The 20,989-nt window shown below is 49.3% G+C and overlaps 1 protein-coding gene across 29 annotated transcripts in view; it reads left to right on the top strand.

The window, feature by feature from the left end:
* The window catches only part of ARHGAP27 (Rho GTPase activating protein 27), a 1,125,989-nt gene that overhangs the window by 697,856 nt on the left and 407,144 nt on the right, over window positions 1-20,989 (top strand). For 13 of the 29 annotated variants that reach the window (XM_085650857.1, XM_085650869.1, XM_085650937.1 and 10 more), the window contains 2 exons: window positions 10,860-10,924; window positions 11,048-11,085. The exons of 12 other annotated variants lie outside the window; for them this stretch is intronic. The gene's annotated coding sequence lies outside the window, so the exon portion shown is untranslated. Of the gene's footprint in view, window positions 1-10,859; window positions 10,925-11,047; window positions 11,091-20,989 lie in introns of all 29 variants that reach the window. 4 more of the 29 variants (XM_085650941.1, XM_085650932.1, XM_085650977.1 and 1 more) reach the window with 1 other exon arrangement.

Genomic DNA, 20,989 nt, shown 5'->3' with positions numbered 1-20,989 from the left:
TATGGGTCCGATGGCTTTCAATCTGGGTGTGCCGCAGGTTTACCCTCAAGCACCATTTATGCCGTTCTTCCCAGCGACGCCGTCTTGGCAGATGCCGGCGCCGAGGACATAGACGCCGCTTCCCTCTTCGCCGGCGCCGACTCTACCTCGTTCGACGCCGGCTGCTCCAGCTGATCCGCGTTTGACGCCACTGCCGGCGCCGTCTGATTCGATCACGGCGCCGCCGACGCCGCAGGTGCGGATCCGTTCAAGAAGGGAGGCGCAGAGAGTGCTGGAGGAGAGACGTTTTCTGATGGATGAGGCTGAAGAGGGGGAATTGGTCGAATCTGATGAGGTGTTCGACGAGTTGAAGGAGGCAAGTGGTTTGGATTTGTCTCCGGAGTGGGAGATCACTCCGCCATCAGATGAACCCTCAAAAGACGCGGCACCCTATCATGCTGTAATTAGAAAGGCTGCAGAGTTGTTGGACCTTCAATTGCCATCTACTGAATTCAAGTCCAATATTTTGACTGAGGTGTTGCATTCTCCAACTGCGGTGTCAGAGCCTCTGTTGCCCTTTAATGAGGCAATATTGGAGCCTGTGCTGGATGTGTGGCGCAAGCCTTTTTCAGCTCCTGCAGTATCCAAGGTGGTTGCAAGAAGATATAGGGTGGCTCCAGGGGATCCTGAGTTTTTGTCTTCACACCCTTCACCTGAAAGCCTAGTGGTTCAGTCGGCTTGTTCTGGACGTTCCAAAGGTGTGCGTTTCCTCAAGTCCCAGGGGACAGGGAGGCAAAGAAGGTGGACCAATCGGCCAAGAAGGTCTTTTCTTCAGCCAGTATGGCATTAAAGTCATCAAATGCAACTTGTTTGTTGGGGCGCTATATCCATGCACTTATGGACTCTGCTAAAAAGTTGGCGCCAAAACTGTCAGAGGAGGATAGAGGAGGCTTCAATGAAGTGCTATCGGATGCCCAGGCGGCTGCTCGCCAGGTTATACAGAGTGGCCTGGATACAGCAGACTCAGTTGCCAGGGTCATGGGGTCTTCAGTTGCCACCAGGAGGGGTGCATGGCTTAAGTCCTCCGAGTTCTCTTCGGATGTCCAGACAACTTTGTTGGACTTACCTTTTGATGGGTCTGGTCTGTTCGGGAAGAAGGCTGATGCTGCTCTCGAGCGCTTCAAAGAGAGTAAGGCTACGGCTAGGTCGTTGGGCCTTCAATCCCAGCCGAGGGGTACTTTTAAGAGGTACAGAGGCTTTGGAAGGGCGAGTTTTCGTTCCTACAGACCATCTCAGCAGCAGCAAGGCTCTCTGTCCAAGGGATATAGAGGAAGGCTTGGAGGTCGCTCACGTGGTCGTCAGCTCTCCTCCTCCTCTTCCTCTTCCTCAGCCCCTCCCACCACCGCAAAACAGCCCTAGATTCGACATTCCGGATCATGCTGGTCCTGTGGGGGGCCGGCTTACCCATTTTCTGCAAGATTGGGAATCTGTAACTACAGATCTCTGGGTTCTAGATCTTGTAGAAAATGGGTATGCCCTTCCCTTTCGGGAATTCCCTCCAAATTATCCTCCTTGCCAAGGGGCTTGCTCGGAGGACCACCGTCTTCTCCTGCAAGAGGAAGTCCTGAAGTTGTTTCAGAAAGGTGCGATAGAGGTGGTTCCGGAGCAGGAGAGGGGTCAGGGATGCTACTCCCGGTATTTTCTGATTCCGAAAAAGGATGGCAGATTGCGTCCGATATTGGACCTCAGAATCCTGAACTTTTACCTGAAACAGGAAAAGTTCAAGATGCTCACCCTTGCGCAGGTTCTTCAGGCGCTGAATCAGGAGGACTGGATGGTGTCGCTCGACTTGCAGGATGCGTATTTTCACATCCCCATTCTGAAGTCGCACAGGAAGTATCTCCGGTTTACGGTAGGGTCGCAACATTATCAGTTTGCGGTCCTCCCGTTTGGTCTTACTTCGGCACCACGAGCCTTCACAAAGGTGATGGCGGTGGTGGCAGCCCATCTCAGAAGGTCGGGGATTTCGGTTTTCCCTTATTTAGACGACTGGCTGATCAAGGCGGAGACGAACGGAGAAGGTGCTGCTCCATCTGCGGGATACAACTCAGCTGTTGTACAAATTGGGTTTTTCGATCAATGTGCCCAAATCTGACCTGGTGCCCTCTCAGCGCAACCTGTTCATAGGTGCGGTACTGGACACTACTGTGTGTCGAGCATTCCCTCCTCCTCAAAGGATTCTCGACATACAGGAAATGATTCCTTTATTTTTCAACGGAGCGGTCGTTCCAGTTCTGAAGGTCCTTCGTCTGCTCGGTCTGTTCGCCTCCTGCATCCTGTTGGTCAACCATGCACGCTGGCACATGAGGGCACTCCAGTGGTGCCTCCGCAAGCAGTGGTATCAGCACAGGGGAGATCTCAGGGAGTCTGTGAGGATCTCCAGAGAAGCTGCAGCGGATTTGTCTTGGTGGAGCGTGGAGGGCAATCTGACCCAAGGAAAGCCCTTTCATCTACCTCCATCGGTGACCACAGTGATAACGGATGCCTCCACTCTAGGGTGGGGTGCTCATCTGGGGGATCTGGAGATCAAAGGTCTTTGGTCTCCAGAGGAAAGGTTGCTTCACATCAACCTTCTGGAGTTACGGGCGATACGTTTAGCACTCAAGGCCTTCCTCCCTTCCCTTCGCGGTCAGTCTGTTCAAGTCCTGACGGACAACACTACCGCGATGTGGTACATAAACAAACAGGGAGGAGTGGGGTCTCTTTGTCTCTGCAGAGAGGCCCTGCGTCTATGGTCCTGGGCTCGGGACCATCAGATTTGTCTGATGGCAAATCATCTGGCCGGTGTTCTGAACGTGCGTGCGGACAGTCTCAGTCGGCAGTTTTCCGCCGACCACGAGTGGAGGCTCCATCCGGAGGTGGTTCGTCACGTCTTTCGGACGTGGGGAACTCCTCGGATGGATCTGTTTGCCACCCGCGAGAACGCGCACTGCCCGTCGTTCTGCAGTCTCCAGTATCCGATACAGGGAGCGTTGGGGGATGCGTTTCAGTTGAGTTGGGGCTCTCGACTCCTTTACGCGTTTCCTCCCATACCCTTGATTCCTCGGTTCTGAGGAAGATTCGCCAAGACCGGGCCCAAGTCATATTGATCGCCCCGGATTGGCCAAGAAGGGTGTGGTACACAGATCTTCTCCACCTCTCCTCGTGCCCTCCGCTCCGTCTCCCTCTGAGGGCAGACCGCCTCTCGCAGTCGGAGGGGCAGGTTCTACACCCCCACCTCCAGAGCTTACACCTTCATGCCTGGAGATTGAATGGGGCAACCTGAATTCTTTCTCTCTCCCTCCAGATGTGGTGGACATTATTTTATCGGCCAGGCGACACTCCACCAAATCCATATACTCAGATGGTCTAAATTTGTTCTCTGGTGTGGAGAGAGGTCAATTGATCCCTTGAAGGCTCGTTTGTCTAACATTTTGCAGTTTGCCCTTTCTCTTGCTCAGCAAGGCTTTGCTGTGGCTACAGTTAAAGGATATTTGTCGGCTTTGTCGGCTTTCCTGTGCCTGCCGGATCAGCCGTCCTTGTTTAAATCACCTATTGTACTTAGGTTTCTCAAAGGCCTCACAAATAAATTTCCTCCTACTCCCTTTATTGTACCTCAATGGGACTTAAACCTTGTACTGACTTATGTAAGGGCTCGAAAGGAGAACCCATAAGATAAGTGTCCCTTGAGACTGTTGTCTTTTAAGACGGTATTCCTCGTTGCAATCACCTCGGCAAGGAGGGTAAGTGAGCTTCAAGCTCTTGGTTCAAAGCCCCCATTCTTGACTGTGCATGCTGAACGAATGGTGCTCCGGACCAGGGCTGCGTTTTTGCCTAAAGTGGTAACTCCCTTCCATCTGGGGCAGTCCATTACCCTTCCTACCTTTTATCCTCCCCCTCACCCTTTCAAGGAGGAGGAGAGACTTCACCGCTTGGACCCGAAGAGGGCGGTGAGCTTTTACTTGGATAGGACAAAAGACTACAGGATTGATGACCAGCTCTTTGTGGGCTTTGCTGGCTGCAGAAAGGGTCGTGCGGTGCACAAGCGCACCCTTTCAAGATGGATTGTGCTATGCATCAAGATCTGCTACTCCCTAGCTGGTAAGGAGCCTCCGGAGGGTTTGAGGGCTCATTCTACCAGGGCAAAGTCTTCTACGTCTGCTTTATCTAGGGGTGTTCCTGTGGAGGACATTTGTAGGGCGGCAACTTGGGCCTCCCTCCACACCTTTGCAAAACATTATTGCTTGGACACTGAGGTGAGGAGGGACGGACATTTTGCTCGTTCCGTCCTTCAGGATTTTCTGGTATAGGGGGATGGACACCCTCCTCCGGGAGTGGGGACTGCTGTGGAATCTATTCACAAGGTGAGGAATCCACTGGCAGATGTATCCATCAGAAGAACAAGTTACTTACCTTCGGTAACGCTTTTTCTGGTGGATACAGTATCTGCCTGTGGATTCCTCACTGACCCACCCGCCTCCCCGTTGTCCATCCTTCTGTACCAGTGACTCTATGACTGTAATTCTATTGATGGTTTCAAATGTGTTTATGACTGTCAAGGGCATTAGGTTATTTCTAGTGCTTTGATGTTTCTTCTCCACACTGTGTGTTGATATGCATATTGTGTACTGTGTATACTGTTTACGTACATATTGCTGTCAGTCCGTCCGTGTGCCTCGAAGGCACGGAAAAAAGGGGCGGAACTGACGTCATCACGCCGAGGAGGTCTTCTTATGGAGCCGGTGACGTCAGCGGGGTCGCGAGCGGAGCCGTGCCTCTGTGACGTAGTCTTCGACCTCATCGGCGTGGACTGCTACAAAAGTTTCCGAATGTTGCTGGCGCAGGGGATATTCACAAGGTGAGGAATCCACAGGCAGATACTGTATCCACCAGAAAAAGCGTTACCGAAGGTAAGTAACTTGTTCTATTGTGTGAATGTGTGGTCCTATTGCTCGGCCCTCTATGCGTTGGCCTTGAAGTGGATGGTTGGTTTGGTGGCTTCCTTCACTATGAGAGGGTCTTGTGGACTAGGGGACTTCTCCCATTATTGATATAGGTATTTTTCTTTTTCTTTTTATATCCCGTTACTATTTAGTCGTTTGCTTCCTTGGCTATGAGAGGGGTATCTGTACTTGGGGACATCTCTCCCCATTATTGATATAGGCATTTCTCTTTATATTTGATGTTACCATTTAGTTGTTTTGTATTTAGAGAGGCCCGTAGCGTTGTTTACTTTATTTTAATTTTATTTCATTTATTATTTTGTGATTAGGGCGGAACCCCTTTCTAACCGAGGTAGTCTACTATTCTGTATAAATCTCTTGATCAGGGTAGAACCTCTATTCATACCGAGGATATATCCCCTTGTTAACATGGCCGCCGTTCGTTCTTTATTTAAAATTTGGGGGCCTCGTAGTCTTATTTCTATGCTTATGCCTCCATGATGACTCATGGCATGCCGGGCAAGAATTTATCGGTATAGAGACGAACTAACCGCCTCCGATTGTATCCGGATGGTGCGCGGACTACGGAGTTGTGGATTAAGCGAATAGACCCGTGTTTAAGCCAAGTAAGTAGACATCGATTTAACACAGATGAATTTCAAGCGCGTACATGCAGTATGGTGAGAAGGCGAGATATACTCACTATGATATATGTTGACTTTATTCAGGTTATTGTGGCATCTATACCCAGCAGAGGAAAGTAATATTAATAGCGACATTTGCGCTGTGAACCGGCGGAGAGCCGACTTTCGGGTTAGGGAGGTAAGCCCCCTTTTGAGTTACGAGTCTCCTGAGCTGGTCATGTTTGTCTCCATATACTTTTGATGTTTGATCTTATAAGAAGTGTTCATGTTGTATTGTTTTAGGTGCACCTCTCTTGCTAGTACCCCGTTAATTTGAATTGCCGCCTTTATTGCAAATTGTGGCGGAGGGACTTCTTTACAAGAAGTGAGTACGAGGTAGCCTTGCTGTTTACGCATGCTTTCTCTTGGCAGTTATAATTGAGTGAAACACCTGGGCATGTGCGCTTTAATGTTGAATAGTATTTGGTGAACAGGGTTAGTGCTTTCTTTCTTTCCTCTTTGTTTCTTTCCCTTACCTCACACGTAACATTGATTAGGCATTTGTGCCACAAGCACACTGGTGATTGGATTTCTTCTTGTGCAGCCTATCTTTGCACGTGTGACGTATTAGATATTGCTCACCAGGCATGAGTGCCTTAACGTACTGGTGAATGGATGACCCTTTGGGCAGCCACCTTCCCCCACCACCTTATCCTTGCGCTATGGAGGGTTGAAGTAATACCACCATTATTTTATCATCCTTTTTTTGTAGTATGTGTGCAGTAATGTGTTAACCCTGTCCTGAGGAGGCCGAAGAAGGAGTAAGGCCGAAACGCGGTCGCGTAGACACTTCAAAAGGAGGAGTCGTGTAAACAGAATAATGTTTTGATTTTGTTTGATGGTACACTAGGATGGCCTATATTAATTAAGAGACCTTAAGTGTATTATCTAGACTACCTCCTAGTGGTCCTTCCAGAATTGTAAGGAGGACACTAGTACAAATCAATTTGTTTTAGGGTTAGTGCTGATGTCCTATTGTATGTTTTGATTTATGTCAAGTTACCATGTATGTACATTTTCTTTATGTATACATGTATTTCTTCATGAGCAGATGCTCTTTTCTATGTAGTATGTAAAAAATATTTTGAGAGAATCCTTTGAGAGTAATAATCAAAGAGGGAGTAATTAAATGTGCTCTACTAAAAAAATGTATTCTGTGTATTAATCCCTTTATACCATTCTTTTTTTTTTGTATATTGCGTCCCTTACCCAGGTTTAAAAAGGGTTAATTGGGTATACCCCTGTTGTTTGTATAATATACCATCGATTCACATCAGCATGTGCAGTTGCTTGTCTATCTGCAAGCAGGCTTGTATCGCCCACACCACCAACTCAATACCAATAAATTGACACAACTGCCCTAGGACCTTGTGTTAACTCTGCTGCCAGGTGACCCATGGGCTCTAAAAACTTGTCAGTTGCTACCGACAGTCTGCAGAACCGGGCCGCCCCCCCCCCAGGAAAAGTCATCCAGGCAATGTGTGACCATCTGTGTACAGTGCGCCATGACAAACCCAGAAGCTAGCGAACGCTCAAGTAGTGCACAGGATAAAGCACCTCCCCGCTGTAGTTCCGTCTATAAAGACGGAACCACCCACCGAATGTCCTCCTTGCCAGGGGAGGAGTGGGCCCAACCTGTAATGCCCGCGTCGGCCTGTGGCGCCCCCCAAGTGTATAAATGAGCGGTTAGCCAAGGGGCACCCGCAAAAGGGGCCCACCATGAGCCCTTCTCGGGGTTCCTGGTTCCCAGCTGCTCGCACCACGTCCCAGTGTGTCGTAGCAATTTCCAGTTGCAAGTCATCAGCCCCCCCCAGCGGCCTTGGACCGCCGTAATTGAGCCAGAACCTTCCTCAGGCCCCTCCCTCCCCCTCAAGAGCCCTGCGTCCACAGGCCGTGGAGAAGATGCCCGCACTACGATCCACCATGCATAAACTAGCTGTACTGTCTGGCCCACGCGTCTTCAGTGGAGTCCCAACATGCTCCCAGTGCCATCCGCCGTGTACCCCCACCCCCTGCGTGTGGGGCGGTTCCGAAAGGAGGCGCCATACCAGCGGCATCCGAGTGCCTTTTGAACTGCCACTGTACCCTCTCCATGGTCGCTGGTATAGGTCGCCCAGCACAGTGGTGTCGGACAAAGGCTCCTATGAGGCGCCTAAAAGTATGCATACATATGTTACAAATTTATAACCGTGTAGGTGGTTCCTTCAGACATCTCCGGCCTTTACTTGTTGCAGAAGTAGGAAGCGTCCCCCTGTGCTCCCTGGGAGCTTGCCAGCTTGGTCTCGGAGGTAGATATTGGAGTGCCTATCCCCCCCCCCCCCCCTCCCCCCACTACTCAGCTACCGGGTCCCAAGCCACCTGCGCCTAGCAACTCCTCCATCATAGCGTGACCACTTGCATTCCCGCACTCTACCGGGGCTCTTTGGACCACGTCCATGAATTTCAACACAGGCGGGCCCGTCTGGATATTGCACAGCATACCCCGCCGTATATCAATGAAGGCAGCCCACTAATCCGCAGTGCCATGGCCACCCCCCGCCGCTTGGCCAGCTCCCACACCCCATAAGCACCTCGCCAAGGCGCACCTTACCAAAGCCCTCCCCCCCCCCCCCCCCCCCCCCCCCTTCGCGTGCCACCGCCCCCGCGTGTACACCGGTGCCTTACCTGGCGCCAAGGTCGGCGTCCTGCTGAAGGGCGCCGCCTAACCAGTGGTAAAGGCAGGGGAGGCCGGCACTCCATCCGCCACTGCACGCCATCTGTCCTGACCTTCTGCAAAACTAGACACCGCATTAGTGACCCCCCCCCTTCCCTGCAACCCAATCCCAACAGCCAGGGTCTGTCCGCTCCCCCCCACATACTCCATCCCGTGATCCCACAGCAATGGGCCGTCCTCTGTGGACTCCAGCCCGTGATCCCACAGCAATGGGCCGTCCACCGTGGACTCCAGCCTGGGATCCCCAGTTCACAGTAACACATTATGGCTCCGGGAAGGGCATTGTCATCAGTTATGGTAATATTTGCATCCAGACCTAGCGGATCAATCCCCCTACTACCCCACACTTCCGCAGTGGTACCGCAAGCCCATCCGTTGTATCCTGCTGTTGTTCTGGACCCCGTGCCCCCAGAGGCCGCAGCGACCCACTGGGCCGCGTTCCATCTAGTAGGTCCCTCGCTGGGGCTAGCCGCGCGCACGAGGCAGAGCCTGCCATCCGCTCGGGTGCTGCCCCTGGAAAGAAAACGAGGAGTCCGACATGCCGGGGTTATTCTCCCTGTCTGTCCCTGTCAACCTTGGGTACCCCCAACAGGTCTCCACCGCTCCCCTCCCAAGTCCGTGACACGACTGATGACCACCCCCCAGAGAGTCCCCCTGGCCCCGCGTCCGGCACCCCGAAACCCGACCCCAAACTCCCACTCCCCAAACTCTCCTCCACCCCAGAGCCCCACTCCGATGCCTCCCCCTCCTCGCCCGCGCGCTCCTCCCCTGCCCGCCTCCAGGTACGGCATGAATCCCCCCGCTCCACCAACCCTGGCCGGTCCCATCCTCCCACCACGTGTAAGCAAGGATAACGCAGTTACAGACCTGAATATGACAATGTGGACAGCTGGTCAAAGCTTCACGATGGCACCCGGACAGGATGGGATGTCCATGTAACATGGAAATCCCTGAATTACCTTTCCATGGCACCCGGACAGGATGGGATGTCCAGTTAACAGGCAAATCCCTGAAAATTCTCCATGTATGCCAAGCGCTGTCTAAATGCGGGGTAAAAGACAAGCGTACATGAGAAGGGCTGCGCGAGGGGCTGCTGCCTTTGGAATTACCCCCCCCCCCCCCCCCCCCCCTCCCCATCCAGACCGGTTGCTCTAGAGGAGGTGTGGCTTACAGAGGAGGACTTAAGGCCCTACCTGAACAGAGGTCCAAGGTACCTCGAAAGCGAGGGGGACTCCGCGCTGGAGAGGGCAGCAAAAGGCGTCGCGTTCTGCTTCCTACCGTTCTTACCCAGCCCTGAGGAGGCTGTGCTGCCAATACGTGCCGCACACCGGCAGAGGCGCTGCCGCGTGTACAAGCCGATCACCGCGGGAGGGGCTTGCGTGTGTGACCGCGCACATCAGTCCCGCAAAGTACCCCAGGGCGACGCAAGACACACACATTTTCCTCACCCTTACTAAACCCCCAGGCCGGCTGCCGTGTCACCCCACCGAAATGGTGGCTGGTGACCTAAAATGGCCGCATACATATCCCCCCCCCCAACCCAAATGTAGCCCAACAAGCCCAATTGGGCCCTGGGCTGCACCACCGGCACAAAAATCCCCGGGGGAGGCAGGCCTCCTGTTGGTCGGCCGCCCCCCACCTCCCCAAGCCCTATTTAACCCGCAGCGTGCAAGCATATTTTGCTTGCACGCTAGTTATACTTTTATAACATTTCCACGCTTTAACACTACACCGGCACCTGTATAAACATATATGCAGAGCGCTCGGTTATAGTGTTTTTCTTCTGGTTTGTTATGGCCTGAAAGATGGTGTCCATTTATTGCCTGCCGGTCGGACTTTTTCCGCCACAGACGCCGCGTACTTTAATGCGGTGATTTTTCATGGCACTGAGTATACCGCTGACCTCAAGTTATGTACAATCATCAGCTAAATGCCAGGAACATGCATCCTGGCAGCGTACAAGCGCATTTGACTTGCACGCCAGGTTCACATTTGTAATATTTCAATGTTCTAACACTACACCGGCGTCTATATCAACATACATGCAGAGCGCTCAGTTACAGTGTTTTCTTACGGTTTGCAATGTTCTGCACGGTGGTGTCATTAGAGCCACCTGGCATTTACAGTCTCTCAAACTGTTTGGGTAGCCACACGTTGTGGGTGACTTGAACAATCACCACTAAGTTTTGTTATTCAGCCATCTCTCCACACGCATGCTTCCAGCCATGTTAGTGTGATGCGTGTTCATCCAGATAGGGGTTTCCCTTGTCATCTGTGTTTGGCCTTACATAAGCATCTTCTTTGGCCACCACCACTGGTCAGTTGTCTATGTCGTGCATCAGCGTTGCTCTAATGTCTGATAATGAATGGTTTTTAATACTCACCAGTTCACATGTGATACTGGTATATTGACACCACACTGCTTACATCTTATTAACTCACATAAGTTTTTTTCCAGGATCTGTATTCTTTTTTCTTACGCCACCCCTTTCCATTCAATAGGTTGGCGTTCTGTACCTTTTACTATCAGTACCGGACAGATGTGGTAACTTTTCTAACCTAAATAGGTAAGTGCCACAGGAAAACCACTTATATTATTAGTGAGTTAGCCTACCCAATATGGATGGGCTGACAAATGTCAGTTCGAATGATGGTTACAGATAAACTATTTTTGTCTGTCTCGATTACAGGTTCACTCGGTGGATTTGACTGAACACGAAAGCATCTGGTTCAGTATTAAGATAACCTTGTTATTTTTATTGCTATTTTCTTTATTGTGTTTGCACCACACACACTTACTTAAGAAGTAGCTGCCAAATACGATCCTAATGAAAGTCTAACACTTCTATAGGTTAAGAAAGGCTGAAACATGTTGATCTCACTAATATACAAATTGCACACCAAGTTCTCACTGTTCACTCAGACACCAGGAGCTTGTCACAATATCCTTATTGTGACAAGCTCCTGGTGTCTGAGTGAACAGTGAACTTGGTGTGCAATTTGTGTTTCCCAAAGGGATTCATTTGTCAGACATAGTGTCAAGTTGGTGTCCTGTCCCTTTGGAAGAGTGGAACCCCTCTTTTTTAGAGGATCTCACTAATGTAGCCATCTAGAATCTGGATAGGGTCATTATACAGCTTATTGTTTTTAATCATGCCACAGGGGAGCTAAATAAAGCTTATTGCTAACTCTGTAGGCTGTTTCAACTTAACATACACCTTTTCAGCACTGCACTTTACCTTGCCACCCACCTCGCTTACATAGGGCTTTTAGTACAACCCATGTACCCACATTGAAAACATCCCTGAGCTCCCTCCTCGAGAGAGGAGGTCGTAGCCCGCGCCAGAACTAGGTTCTGACGTGAGGAGGCACTCCTATGATTAAGCATGACACCATTGGTGTGTGAGGGGAGTTGTCCTTTAAAATGGATATTCCCTTGCATTTTTCCTTTTTTTGAGAAATAGTGTCCCTCTTGTGAACATCTCTTTCTGACTGACTTAGTTTGGACCCGTGGATTTCTTTGCGTGTCTAACGTTTATAGTGGGGAGTGTACCCACGCTGGTCCTTAAACCTCCTCTAGGCCCCCCTTTGTGTGTGATTGCTTCTGTGTAAAGAACCTGGGAATGAAAATTCACACAATGGTGGTCCAGGTTAGCTCCTGTGGTTAAAACTGTATTTCTCTAACACAATAATTGTCATCCCTCCGAAGACCCTTTGCTTCCAAAATGCAGATGGGGGATGTTATCGATGCATCCTTATAATGGTGATTTATCAATTGTGTTTGCCTCATTTTTAATTAATTGATTGATTAATTCATGTTTGACCATGTCGTATAAGTCAAGGTACCGGGATCAGTGTTTCAAGACAAACCGACCATTGTTTGGGGAGACTTTTGTGGGCTATGCAGAATAGTCATGGAGTGATGGATCCAAGGTTGGCTGGGTTGGAACGCAGTTCAAGAGCATTCCTAATGGACCACCCATCGCAGTGTGCCCAACAAGATCATTAGGCTGCTTATAGCCTTGGGTAAAGTCCAGGAGCATCACAGAGGCCACTATGATCAGTCAGACAATGCATTCAAGTAAAGGTCAGTGAAAGTGGTTACTAGAATAGGATTTTCCGAACCTTTAAGTAGTGACAGTGTGCTGTCCAGTCGTTTCATAAGAGGAAGTTGAAATCTGCCTGAGGTTTTGATATTATTGCGACAAATTCCTGTTCAAATGTAAAACGACCACGTAGTTTTGTGAACTTTGCTTGATCATCCTAATGTGCACAGAAGTGCTTGATCAATACAAATGGGTGATAGGAGGTGGTGGGGAAAAAGGAATTTGCTTTCACTATCACTGTGACAAATCTTATATTGCTAAAGGCCTGTGACAAGGATACAGTGGGTGTGAATTCGCTTGTTTACAGTCCTTTGCGTCTGTGGAAGGTATAACTGCTTGGACCTCAAAGAAACATGTGGGAACACAACGCCCTTGAGCATGAGTTGTTAAGTTGTCTAAGCACAGTAGCACTCTATTTGTGGGCTTGGGAGGGTGGGGGGGGGGGGGACTGTGAAAACAGGGTTAGTGGGCCCCAACCATGGTGATTACCGTTATTTGCCAATAGTATCCATCTTGAAATGTCTTTGCAAAATGGGGCAAGTGCAACCCTAAATGCACTTCAGTCTGTCATAATCTTTATTCAATTTTATGGATAAAATCATAAAAGACAGATCGTTAAGGACCACATACAAAATTTCAGTGCCAAAATCATTCATGTTTTAAAACCCCATCGCAAAACGTGACTCCCAGGCTTCCTGGTGTTGAAGAACTTGGAACTGGATCAAACTGAGCTGGTTTGGATCCCCCTTTTATAGACAGAGGGGATATGGACTCTGTTATAAACTTCAGGACAGATGTGGGGTGATTCTCTTTCGAGTGCACTCCTCTTGCTGCTCCCCAGACTGCCTTTGTGTAAAGAGGCCTTCTCACAGCAGTTAGCTTTGGGGCAGTCTCCAATCAGGAGCACCCAACTAGTGGGCACTTCACCTGGCTGTCATCTTCCTGTATGAACCGGTAATCATGGACAGGCAAATGGGCAAGCCTGGCCCGATACTTCTTCATCTGGAATAAGAGAAACCATGGTCCCACCACTGCTACCTACCAAATACCATTGCTCAGGATATCTAATCGGCATGCCCTTGCTAGCAAAGTGTTCATGGAATTTCTAAATGGAACCCTGTTGTTAAAAGCAAAACGACAATCGTGATCATTGCCTGCACCATCTTGTCTGGTGGAAATTTCTATGAGCACATAAGCTGCAGTCATTTTAATCTATCACAGCCATTTTGTACTCTGTTGGTCACCTTTGTTTCACCCTGCCCTTAATAGCATCCCTCTGACCGACCTGGTATGTGTGATGGGGGCTATAAACTCTATTGCCATAACAAACCTCAGCGCCACTTGCTGCCACAAACTCGTTTTTCCTCTCATCTCTGTTTACAGGCAAACCTTTGGACACTCTACCCCTCACTGCACCTAGTTACACAAACAGGTTCCGAACACCAAAAAGACTCTTGCAACATGATTTATTGCACTGCAAACAGCAAGACTTGTATTTACCAACAATGGGACCTGTTTTTATCAACAGAACGGACCCTTCGATCTGGCCGGTCTCACAATTTTTAGACCCTGAAGCAAGGTCCAGCTGCAAGATAAGATTGTCTGTTTGACCCGGGTGAGAAGAGAATTACTGTTGGGCTTGTGTGACAACCTGCCCGGGGCGGGGACTCCAAGCTTGTGTAACCATGTTGATGAAACAAATGCATTGTGTCAAACCTGTATAAAAGGAAGAGCCAAAGAAGTTATCAGCAGACCTCCCTCAGACATCCCGGTGTCTGCAGTTGACGTGATCTCCTCATGAGAAATGAACCTTTTTCTTGTCTTCCAGTTTCCAGCGCTTGCCTCATTATTTTGATAGCGGACCCAAAGTGAATTAGAGGTGGAACCCTGCACCGGACAGCATGGAGTGTCTTAGAAGACTCGCTGCCTTTCACAAATTGGCGTCCAACGTGAGGGCCCATCAGCGACGCGTGGGTCCGGTAGAGAGGTCCTAACGACAGAGTGAACGACTAAACAATTGGGGTATACCTGCCTGAGAAGACCCTCGTCTGGCTGCCGATCGACTGAACTTCACCGGTTCCGAACGGACCTCTCTCGAGTGACCTGCGGTCGTGACTGGGACCTTAGAGGAACGCCGCATTGATTGTTGGAGTGAGAGGACAGCCAGGCGCTGGAAGAGGAAGACGAAGAACTGTCCATACGGTCTGGGTAAGGTCGTGAAAAAACTACTTAAATTGATTGATTGAATAGTTTGATTGAAATACTAGTATTCCTTTTTGATATGGAGTTATTTGAGACATTCCCTGCTTGCAAACAACGAAGAATAGGAATATTCTCTCTTTGCAGAGAGCGAAGGACAGGTAGTGCAGACTTTTTGTCTAAATTGATTGATTTATTCATTTTGACCGATAAATAAGTCATGCCTGTTTTCTCTAGATTGTTTGATTGTAATTGTTTTGGACCGGACCGTTTGTTAGAGGTCAGTCAGCCGGCGCCGCCGGAAGGCACTCCTAACAAGGACATGCACGTAAAGTATGGATTAGCCATCGTAGCTTATAGCAAACTATGGCATAAATACACTAGGAAGGACTGGGTAAATCAGTGGCCACTGACGGGATCTTTCGATCCCGCTAAAATAGAAACGTTAGAATTGGCTCTCCACAAAAAGAAAACTAGACCAGCCATGTTTGACAGGTTTGGTTTATGGCGAAAAGAGGCAGCTCAAAGAAAGAAAAGAGACGAAGCTAGACAAGATAAAGAAACGCGAAAATCAGCTTTCCAAGCCTGTAAAAGGTTAGAAGAAAAACTAAAAGAAAAGGAAATGGATAAAAAGGAAAAGAAATCAAAAATATCAGGTCAATGCCCTGTTAGAACGCCCTTGAGTTACAGGCAAAACAATGGGTAGATGATTTATTGTTAGGTCCCCCAATCATATACATGCCACCCCCTTATGCCCCTACTCATCCCGTAGAACAACGCCAGGACCCCCAAAGTATAGCCGGAGATGGCACGATCGCCTCAGTCTCCACCGCCTCTGCTCACACCGAGTCACCCACATCAAATGCCTCATCAAAGGATACAGTAGTAGAGGTAGGATCAAAAGAAAAAGGAGTGCCCAGGGTTCCGCGATTAAGTAAAAATGAGCGAGCAGGCATTGATAAAATAGTTAAATCCCTCATGGATAGGAAGGAGACAGAAGAGTATGTAACTAGCATATGCAACTCCTATGTTGAAAATCACAAACGATACTTTATTGTACGTCTCGGTTACCACACTCTTACTGCATATGAAGAGAAGTACCAAGATGTAGGGCCCGAGCGACTAGTGGCTCTCTATAGGAAAGTAGACACCGGAGATGAAGGCGACAACGATGTTACAGAACTCTTTTCATCCACACTGGAAGTATTCCGTCACCTTGTGGAACCAGGACGGATAGATAAGGACAGGACCTCTAAGATAGCAGGACCCCCGGTGGAAAAACCAGATAGCATGATGCCGATAAAAGAAGCTGCCCCTTATTGGGTACCTCCTAGAGGACAAGGGACTCATGACGATATGAACCATCAAGACGCTAGAGGAAGGGTGGTCTACAATTGGGTGTATCAGCCATGGGACAGACAGGACATTTTGACGTTCCGTAAATCTTTACCGGATTTACGAAAAAAACCTCCGCCTTTTACACCGAGCTAGGTACTGCTCTGGGATCAACAATAATGACACTTGCCGACATAGACTTGTTCTTCGGGTTATGTTTACCAGCAGATGTGTGGAAACAGATTAGGAAAATAGACCATACCGAACTGCTTGGTCATACCTGGGAACATTTCAACACACTAGATAAACAGCGGAACCCTGGTCAAAAACCGGTTAAAGCAATATTGGACCTCCCTGACAAAATGGTGCAGAAAATGAAAACGCTGATCCCAGAGAAAAAGATAGACTGGTCCATAGTAACCGCGTGCCGCCAGAAACCGTAAGAGGATGTCTCAGAGTATTTCTCAAGATTTGAAACCGTGTTCTCCGATTACAGTGGACAAGACATGCCCACCGCAACCGTACACCACTTATTTGTGCAGAACTACGCCAAAGGACTACTGCCAGATGTATCCCAGAAATTACAAGCCAGCGAAAGTAGTTGGGCAGCATCTAAACCGGCGGCCATTCTCCAAATGGCCCAGTACTATGAGCATCAGAGAAACGAAAATGACAGGGCTACAGAAAGGAAAAAGAAGGACTTGAAGGAACGGGTGATGATGCACAACTCCAGGGGGCAAATACAGGAAGGGAGCAATATAGGGGAGGAGACCAGCAGAATACCCCTAGAGTACAGCCACCTAGAAACAATTCATCGACATCATATGTAGGACGCCAAGACCTACGACAGGATCAATGTGCATTTTGCAAAGAATATGGACACTGGAAAACCCAATTTTGTTAGGAGCTGGTAGGGGCAGAGGGGCGAGGGAAATAGCAAGTGGACATAGAGGAAGAGGACGTGGGAGAGGGTACGCGAGTGAAACAAGTGAGGAAAGGCCAGGAAGAGTGAACGCATTTGACCATCCCAAACAGAATCAGTACCAACAGACAGATTATGACAATACGTACGTCTTTGCATAGGACAGCCAGGGGCAAGGGAGGGATCCAGTCGAACTCTTATGTTGATCAGCAAGGCCCTTATGTTACCGCTGAGGTCCTGGGCACAGTCACCATTTTTGGTAGACACAGGGGCAACACGTAGTGCACTATCCAAACGACTGATTCCAAGGGCACCCTTGTCAGGCTCACATGTGACCTCAATAGGATTTGACGGTACGCCCTCCACCAACCCTTTGTCCCGACCGATCCCTTTTAACCTTGACAACAATAGCGTCGAAACGACATTCCTCCTCTCTTCTAACTCTCCAGACGACGCCATTATGGGTCTCGACCTTTTGAAACCCTTCCATGCGACTATCGGATGCTCACCAGACTGAGTGCTTGTCATCCTGTATGACATCCCCCAGCGCCATAGAGAGAACCCTTCTCAGCACATGTTTCCCATCTCCAAGACTGACGCATCCCTACTGGACACTTTGCCATCACACTTATGGGCTACGGCTGATTCAGACGTAGGACGAATGATGATTGACCCAGTACACGTAACAATACGACAGGACGCAACCCTACCGACAGTACCGCAGTACAAAATATCGCCAGAGGGTGAGAAGGCACTGACAGAGATCATACACTCTTTGGTAGAGGCAGTGGTAGTAGAGGAAGTAGTGAGCAACGTTTGTAACAGTCCCATACTACCATTTGTAAAGAGACAGGGAGAGGGAGCCGGAAAAGCCTACTGCTTCATCATTGACCTGTGGGAGATAAACAAAATCGTGGTGCCACAATACCCAGTAGTTTCCGATATCACGACATTGACTTTAATCCCCTCCACTGCCACCACCTTCACTGTAATTTACCTCAAACGCATTCTTTTCCATACCTATACCTGAGGACCGCCGCTATCTATTTGGATTCACCCTAAACTCCTGTTCGTACAGATTTTGCAGAGCACCTCAGGGGTACACTGAGAGCCCAAGCATCTATAGCCAGGCGCTTAAAAGACAGTTGGACGCCATACAATTGCCAGATGGAGTGGCACTAATACAATATGTAGACGACATCCTTCTAGCCGCAGACACCATACCAATAGCCGTCACAGCCACCATCAAACTACTCCATTTTCTTGCTGAGAATGGTCACAAGGTCTCTCGAAAGAAATTGAAGTTCTGTAAATCACAAGTGACCTATTTGGGTCACCTTTTATCAAAAGAAGGGAGGAAACTCACGCCTGAAAGGATCCAGACAATTCTAGACACCCCTGTTCCCAAAGATCAGAAGCAAGTCCGCTCTTTGCTAGGTCTCACCTCATTTTGACAACAGTGGTTACCGAACTTTAGTCTCATTGTCAAACCCCTTCTCTCCCTCCTAGCTAAAGACATCCCCTCACCTCTCCCCTGGACCCCCGAATGCCAGTCAGCCTTTAAAGAACTACGCAATGCCCTTTGTTCAGCACCTGTCCTAGGAACCCCAGATCACTCCAAACCATTCTTCCGCTACACGCACGAGAGGGAGGGATGTGCATTGTCTGTCCTAACACAATCAATTGGTCACAAACAACGCCCTTGTGCATATTTCTCTGCCACCCTCGATCCAGTAGCCAGAGTGCTGCAGCGTGCCTGCACGCTGTGGCAGCTGCAGCAGTGTCGATATGCCAGAGCGAAGGAATAATGCTCTCCAATCCAGTTACTGTTTTAGTACCCCATGCAGTCGACACACTACTAAACCAGACCAAAACCCAACACTTGAATTGCGCCTGACTGACAGGATATGAGTTGACCCTGCTAGCACCGCACGTTACCCTAAAGCGATGCACCACCCTCAGTCCAGCCACACTGTTACCCCTACCCGAAAATGATCCTAGCGTGACTCCACTACACAACTGTGTGACACTAACCGATGAACAAACAAAGAGTAGAATAGATCTCAGAGACACCGCCTCTCTAGAACCAAATGGAGAACTATGGGTGGATGGTTTGTGCATCAAACTCCCCGACGGCACCACCTCAGCTGCATACGCTGTCACCACAGCCCGAACCGTTCTGGAAACAGTCCGTATTCCCCAACGTTCAGCCCAGGCTGCAGAACTCATTGCCCTCACACAAGCATGTATCTTAGCGACTGACACAACAGTTAACATATACACCGACAGCCAATATGCCTTCGGGGTGGTTCACCATTTTGGGATCTTATGGAAAGAAAGAGGGTTCCTGACTTCACACGGTACACCCATCCTGTATGGAGATTTAGTCTACGCCTTGACGCAAGCAGTCCTTCTCCCCAAGAAGTTAGCAGTGATAAAATGCCAAGCACATAGGAAAGTGACTGATCTCATTGGACAGGGAAATGCACTAGCAGACGTTACTTCCCGAGCCACGGCAGGAGACAGAACTACAAAACGAATGTATGTGACCAGGTCACAAGCTGAACAATGGACTGACGCTAGGACCACTGTAAGGGACATACAGACTACAGGCACACAAGACGAATTGACCGAGTGGGAAAAGGTGGGACTAAAAGACGAGGAAGATTGTTGGAGAACTAAAGACGGAAATAAATGGCTGTTACCCAATGCCTACCTCATCCCCATATTGACCATGGCACATTTACCAGCACACATAGGCTCCACCCCCATGATTGAACTAATCACCAGAGTATGGCATAATGTCAAGATAGCAGAATCTGCAAAACGCCTAGTACAACAATGTATAGTCTGCCTACAACACAACCCAGGGAAGGGGACAGTAGTACCACGGGGAGGGTTTGGAGTCCCTGACCACCTCTTTGAAATCCTTCAAATGGATTCCATCCAACTAGAGAGATGCCATGGTCTAAAATATGTCCTGGTGGTTGTGTGCGCTTTTAGCAAATGGGTAGAGGCATATCCCACCCGCGACAATACCGCCTTAGCCACTGCAAATGTATTGCTGAAAGAATTCTTCCCAACGGCCCCCACTTCGTAGCCGAGGTGATACGAGGTGATACAGAACATACTGAGAGGGGGGGGGGTAAAACAAAAGATCCATGCCGTCTTCCACCCCGAATCAGCGGGCCTGGTAGAGAGACACAATGCAACATTGAAACTAAAACTAGCCAAAATAGTTGCCACGACCGGGTTGAAATGGCCCGACGCCCTTCCATTGTCATTGCTATCAATGCGCTCCACCCCAACCAAACACAGACTAACCCCATATGAGGTGGTCTTCGGCAGGCCTATGAGCATTTGGGCGGCACCAAGACCCACCTCCATTAACGATGTCCCGAACATATTAATGTTGGATTATTTGCATAAATTGACAAACAAGCTAACAATTATCCACCAACAGGTGCAGCAAGCCTTGCCTGACATATCCAGGGGCACGGGACATGGAATAAAGCCAGGCGACCATGTATTTATTCGTAACTTCCAAAGAACGAAGAATCTGGAGCCTAGGTAGACGGGCCCCTGGCAGGTCCTGATCACCACCCGAACTGCCCTCCGAGTGGAAGGGAAACAAAACTTGCTGCACGCTCATCATTGCAAGCAAGTCCCTCCAACCCTGGCAACCTGTCAAGGGGTGGTGGTGCAAGGGGAAGTACTCGCGAAGAACCGACCAGCTCTGAGTTGCTACCCACAAGAAGACACCCTCGAACTATCAGAATTTCCCGACCCCCACGGTGCCATCCAAGAAAGGGTACAACCTAAGATCGACGAAAGGAGGGCGCTCCAATGACCAGGCCACTAACTGAGTCAAGGTCTCAGATCGGTAGCACAGTCAAACAACGCTACCAGGAAAGCGCCAGACAAAAGTCTGTGGTCCTAATAGTTGTTGAGCTCCTCGAAGATGATGGGGGAAACTGAACACCTTCAAAGCCACCGCAAAGACACCAAGACTGCTAACCTGCACAGCACAAAGACAATTGCACTTGTAGCCGCATTTCTCACCTGTCTCC

Source organism: Triturus cristatus, chromosome 1_1, assembly GCF_964204655.1.
Source record: "Triturus cristatus chromosome 1_1, aTriCri1.1, whole genome shotgun sequence".
Classification (NCBI taxonomy): domain Eukaryota; kingdom Metazoa; phylum Chordata; class Amphibia; order Caudata; family Salamandridae; genus Triturus; species Triturus cristatus.
This window is presented reverse-complemented; position numbering and strand designations above follow the sequence as displayed.